The sequence below is a fragment of the Hyla sarda genome, unplaced genomic scaffold, assembly GCF_029499605.1.
Source record: "Hyla sarda isolate aHylSar1 unplaced genomic scaffold, aHylSar1.hap1 scaffold_2071, whole genome shotgun sequence".
NCBI lineage: Eukaryota > Metazoa > Chordata > Amphibia > Anura > Hylidae > Hyla > Hyla sarda.
This window is the reverse complement of record NW_026608735.1, coordinates 48,982-55,157: the sequence shown is the minus strand read 5'-3', so window position 1 is coordinate 55,157 and position 6,176 is coordinate 48,982. Positions and strand designations below refer to the sequence as shown.

At 42.1% G+C, this 6,176-nt stretch overlaps 1 non-coding gene and 1 pseudogene across 1 annotated transcript; both read left to right on the top strand.

Annotated features, from left to right (window-relative positions):
• The first annotated feature begins 1,945 nt into the window (after nucleotides 1–1,945).
• On the top strand, nucleotides 1,946–2,120 carry LOC130318755 (U2 spliceosomal RNA; annotated as a pseudogene).
• Nucleotides 2,121–4,212: 2,092 nt separating this feature from the next.
• Nucleotides 4,213–4,403, top strand: LOC130318746 (U2 spliceosomal RNA). Its single transcript, XR_008865211.1, has one exon. It is a non-coding gene; the product is annotated as a U2 spliceosomal RNA (small nuclear RNA).
• The last annotated feature ends 1,773 nt before the right edge of the window (nucleotides 4,404–6,176 follow it).

Genomic DNA, 6,176 nt, shown 5'->3' with positions numbered 1-6,176 from the left:
CAAGTATGTGCTGTACCCGGGAGAAGAATTACTGATAATTTATTGATTTTAAGGGATGTTATTTATTATTGTAATTTTAATAAGGTGCCTCTTTTTGTCGAGTCAGTGGATTTCGAGAAGGCCTATGATAAAGACGCACACAAATTTATGTTTATGGCCCTAAAACATATGGGGATCCCAATGAAGTTATTACATGTTATTAAAGGGTTATATAATGGTGTTACTGGACAAGTTTTAATGAATGGCCATGTTGGTCCTGCTTTTAAGATTTTATCAGGGGTTCGGCAGGGTTGCCCACTCTCCCCAATCCTTTTCATCTGTGTAATAGAGGCCTTGTTAAAGAATGTTCAGAAAGACAAATGTGTTAAAGGAGTTTTTATACCTGGCAGTGGTGGGAGTGATCTTAAGGTTTTAAGCTACATGGATGATGTTGTGTTTACATGTACTTCAAAAGCAGATTTGAATAGAGTGAATTTGCATATTCAAATTTTTTGCTGTGTGGCCGGAATGTGTGTAAACTGGGGCAAATGTCATTTGGTGAATTTTGGGAAATGCGAAGATGTGTTGGTGGATGGAGTAGAGATAAAGGAGAATGTGGAAGTTTTAGGGGTCATTTTTGAAAAGAATCTTAAAGGGACAGAGACTTACAACAAGCTGGACAGTAAAATTGAAAAGAAATTGAATTTTTGGAAATTGAGGAGTTTATCCCTTAAAGGGAAAGTACTTGTTATTAAGACTGTGATTTTACCTTTACTTTTATATACTGCGATGGTTTTTCCACCTGGTAAGCTTTGGATGAGGAAGACAACAAGAAGACTTTTTGTTTTCTTTTGGGGATCCAAAATGGAAAAAATGAAAAGAGAGAAGGTAATGAGTACTGTAAAGAATGGTGGATATGACTTTCCAAATATTGATTTGTTTTTAAAGTTACACTATTTTCTTTTAATTTTCAAGACGATCCAGTGCAATAGTAAAACAGCTGATATGTGTAAATATTTAGCAGGATGGTTGTTTTCTAAGTGGGGCTGGTGTGAGAGGGATCTGAGGAAACCAATGGCGCTGATTATACCTACCTTTTATGTGGTTCTTCGGTCTTTCAATGATCAGTTTAATTTGAGCTCCTTGGGGAAACCTGAAAAGAAGAAAATAGAATATGAGTTGAGAAAGAGTGAAAAATTTAATGAAGTACCATTCTGTAATATTGCACAGTCAGTTAAGATTTGGAGCCTTTTTAATTCCTTTGGTTTATCAAATAGACAAAAAGATGTGGTATGGATGTCTTACCATGGTTGCCTCCCAACTCGAGTGTTTTTAAGAGGAAGAGGAATAAGAGTGAGTGAACAGTGTCCAAGAGAGGGTTGTGGAGGTAAAGAAGATATTGTACATTTGTGGTGGGACTGTTTTTATGCCAAGGAAGTTTTTAGGCTTTTAACAAGATTTTTTATTGCATTTATGGGTTTTAATGATTTTACTTTTGAGAAAATTTTTATCGGTCAGGACTTTAACATGAAGAATGATGCACGTGTTACTTGGATAATTTTTTCTGTTTTTAAAGAAGTTTTATGGGACTCCAGGAATTTGCTTGTTTTTAAAAATGTTTCCATTTCTCCAAGTGAATGTAGGAGGTTGTTGCTCGGAAGACTTTTTATTGCATATTTATTAGATAAGAAGAGAATGGGAGAAGACAATGCTGAAAAGATCTGGAAATATACCCAATGGTGGAAACTGTAAGTCTGACCAGTTTATGTTTGGTTTTTTAAAAGTTTTTGTTTTCCTTCAGCTTTTACCTTTTGGTTTTAAGTTCTTGACCCTCGGTTCCCTTTTTTTTGTCTTTCCGCATGATGTTTTTTCAGACATTGTTTTAAGTGACGAGTCCTGGTAGGAGACCTGATGATCGTTCAAACAATAGTCTGTAACTGAGGAAAAAAAAGAAAAAAAAAAAAGAAAAGAAAAAAAAAAAAAAAAAATCTGTTCTTATCAGTTTAATATCTGATACGTCCCCTATCTGGGGACCATATATTAAATGGATTTTTGAGAACGGGGGCCGATTTCGAAGCTTGCTTCCGTCGCCCTATGCATTGACCCGATATGGCAGTATCTTCGGGTACAGTGCACCACCCCCTTACAGGGTTAAAAAGAAAGATTCCTACTTTCATTGCTACCTGCTTGCTGGCTAGCCAGCTAGCCAGCCCTGTGGGCCTTGCTGCTGCTGCAGCCAAAAAACAAAAGGTGGTGCTGCTGCTGCTTCTGCTGCTTCTGCTTCTGCTTGTGTCTGGCCGCTGTTGGAGCGTCCAGGCACAGGACTTCTGCTGCTGCTGACTAAATGGCCTCCTTAATTGGATCATTTGAGTAGCCAGCACACCTGTGCAGGTAGGGCATGACATGATAGGCAGCTGCCTTGATAGCGGGTGGGTGCTGAATGTTCCTAATTGACAAAATAAGATTAATGCTTATGAAGAAATATAAAATCTCATCCCTTCCCCAATATCGCGCCACACCCCTACCCCTTAATTCCCTGGTTGAACTTGATGGACATATGTCTTTTTTCGACCGTACTAACTATGTAACTATGTAACATAACATGGGGGGGGGGGGGGGGTCTCCTGGCTGTTCACACAGGTGTGTCATTGCTGTACATTGACCATGCATTGCTTCTGTGGTATTGCAAAGGCAAAGACAAATGCTTCCAGCCATCCGTTGCACTAATGGATTGGTCATCAGCTGGCTGTCTATGTCCCGCATCAATATAGACCAAAGTACAGAGGGTTAGGCTATGCTATTGTGCACCTACCTGATGCATCAGAAGGTGCGAGGCCCTTGCTAAATTCTGTGCACAGACTTTGAGATCTATACTTTAGACTGTATCTAAACCTGCTCCAACATGGACTGACATTCTGGCCTACTTTCAGCCGATGCGACTTGTCTGCCGCTGAACAGTCGCTTTTTATGTATTCAGCACCTATGTATAATGTTGTAAAAATGCTCTAGAAGCTAAAGTCGCAGAAATGTCACACATATTTGGCCTGCAACTTTCTGTGCGACAAATTCAGACAGGAAAAATCAGTATAAATCCTTAGAAAATTATCCCCCAGTGTCTCCATCTGCTGGCGGTATTGAATAAGCATTGCTGCACTGATGGGGTATGCATTAGACGAAAAAAAAGAAGAAAAAGAAGAATAATACGCCCAGAAAAGAGGCGAAAAGGAGAAAAACGTAAAAAAACGTGAAAAAAAAAGTAAGAGGAAGAGAAGGGAAAAAAAGGTGGAAATGGGTTTAAAAGTGATTTCGGCGGAGAAATATATATATATATATATATATATATATATATATATATATATACGCGCACACACACACATATATATAAACGTATTCTCCGTTGAGATATTGCAGCCGCTGCTGTGTCCAGGCCCAGGAGCCTTAGCACTGTGCTGTGATGTCACTCAATACCACTGACATCACTAGGTGTAAACAACATCTCTCCTTTGCTGTGTATGTGACTATGGAGCTGTTTGGTGATGTCGTCTATTATGGCCTTCATAGAAGCAACAGGAGATTGTTGCATCCATCTAGAACCCTCAGAACTACAGTGCTATGATGTCACTCACTTCCACAGGCCTTGCAGAGTGTAAACAACAACAACCCAGCTTTGTTGTGTATGTAACCATAGGGATTTGTGATGTCACCTAGAACCTTCACAGCAGCGACAGCTTTATGAGGAGCATCAGCACTGCTCTGCCTGAGCAGAACCATCACCGCCATAGGTTGTCAAATAACCCGGGTTTAACCCACACAGGTAAGTCCAATGGGGTGCAGGCATGTCCTCTATGCTTACAGCTTCCCGTGGGTGTTGGTTTGATACCGTTTGGGGACAGCCAAGGAGGCATCTGCAGGCAACAAAGGTAGGTGTGTGCTTGTGTGTGTGTTTCCTATGCAGATCCTAAGCCCAGTGTCACATGCAAGTAGGAGGAGTAAGAAGGGTTCCTGGCAAATCCGGGTTATGGATTGCATTTAAAAAGGCCCCGTGGGAGTGCAATGGGCCCCTGTCTTGCTGCTTAGCAATAATGGTATGGGTTTAGGTTCTGCTGTGTGTACTGGTGGTTGACTGCCCCCCAGCCCAGAGTGTGCATGGAAAATTGTCTGGCAGCCTCCCTGACAGCAAGCAGTGATAGTGCCCATGAAGGGCACCTTGTTGGGCCCGCCCCTTTCACGGTTATCGCTTCTCGGCCTTTTGGCTAAGATCAAGTGTAGTATCTGTTCTTATCAGTTTAATATCTGATACGTCCCCTATCTGGGGACCATATATTAAATGGATTTTTGAGAACGGGGGCCGATTTCGAAGCTTGCTTCCGTCGCCCTATGCATTGACCCGATATGGCAGTATCTTCGGGTACAGTGCACCACCCCCTTACAGGGTTAAAAAGAAAGATTCCTACTTTCATTGCTACCTGCTTGCTGGCTAGCCAGCTAGCCAGCCCTGTGGGCCTTGCTGCTGCTGCAGCCAAAAAACAAAAGGTGGTGCTGCTGCTGCTTCTGCTGCTTCTGCTTCTGCTTGTGTCTGGCCGCTGTTGGAGCGTCCAGGCACAGGACTTCTGCTGCTGCTGACTAAATGGCCTCCTTAATTGGATCATTTGAGTAGCCAGCACACCTGTGCAGGTAGGGCATGACATGATAGGCAGCTGCCTTGATAGCGGGTGGGTGCTGAATGTTCCTAATTGACAAAATAAGATTAATGCTTATGAAGAAATATAAAATCTCATCCCTTCCCCAATATCGCGCCACACCCCTACCCCTTAATTCCCTGGTTGAACTTGATGGACATATGTCTTTTTTCGACCGTACTAACTATGTAACTATGTAACATAACATGGGGGGGGGGGGGGGTCTCCTGGCTGTTCACACAGGTGTGTCATTGCTGTACATTGACCATGCATTGCTTCTGTGGTATTGCAAAGGCAAAGACAAATGCTTCCAGCCATCCATTGCACTAATGGATTGGTCATCAGCTGGCTGTCTATGTCCCGCATCAATATAGACCAAAGTACAGAGGGTTAGGCTATGCTATTGTGCACCTACCTGATGCATCAGAAGGTGCGAGGCCCTTGCTAAATTCTGTGCACAGACTTTGAGATCTATACTTTAGACTGTATCTAAACCTGCTCCAACATGGACTGACATTCTGGCCTACTTTCAGCCGATGCGACTTGTCTGTCGCTGAACAGTCGCTTTTTATGTATTCAGCACCTATGTATAATGTTGTAAAAATGCTCTAGAAGCTAAAGTCGCAGAAATGTCACACATATTTGGCCTGCAACTTTCTGTGCGACAAATTCAGACAGGAAAAATCAGTATAAATCCTTAGAAAATTATCCCCCAGTGTCTCCATCTGCTGGCGGTATTGAATAAGCATTGCTGCACTGATGGGGTATGCATTAGACGAAAAAAAAGAAGAAAAAGAAGAATAATACGCCCAGAAAAGAGGCGAAAAGGAGAAAAACGTAAAAAAACGTGAAAAAAAAGTAAGAGGAAGAGAAGGGAAAAAAAGGTGGAAATGGGTTTAAAAGTGATTTCGGCGGAGAAATATATATATATATATATATATATATATATATATATATATATATATATACGCGCACACACACACATATATATAAACGTATTCTCCGTTGAGATATTGCAGCCGCTGCTGTGTCCAGGCCCAGGAGCCTTAGCACTGTGCTGTGATGTCACTCAATACCACTGACATCACTAGGTGTAAACAACATCTCTCCTTTGCTGTGAATGTGACTATGGAGCTGTTTGGTGATGTCGTCTATTATGGCCTTCATAGAAGCAACAGGAGATTGTTGCATCCATCTAGAACCCTCAGAACTACAGTGCTATGATGTCACTCACTTCCACAGGCCTTGCAGAGTGTAAACAACAACAACCCAGCTTTGTTGTGTATGTAACCATAGGGATTTGTGATGTCACCTAGAACCTTCACAGCAGCGACAGCTTTATGAGGAGCATCAGCACTGCTCTGCCTGAGCAGAACCATCACCGCCATAGGTTGTCAAATAACCCGGGTTTAACCCACACAGGTAAGTCCAATGGGGTGCAGGCATGTCCTCTATGCTTACAGCTTCCCGTGGGTGTTGGTTTGATACCGTTTGGGGACAGCCAAGGAGGCATCTGCA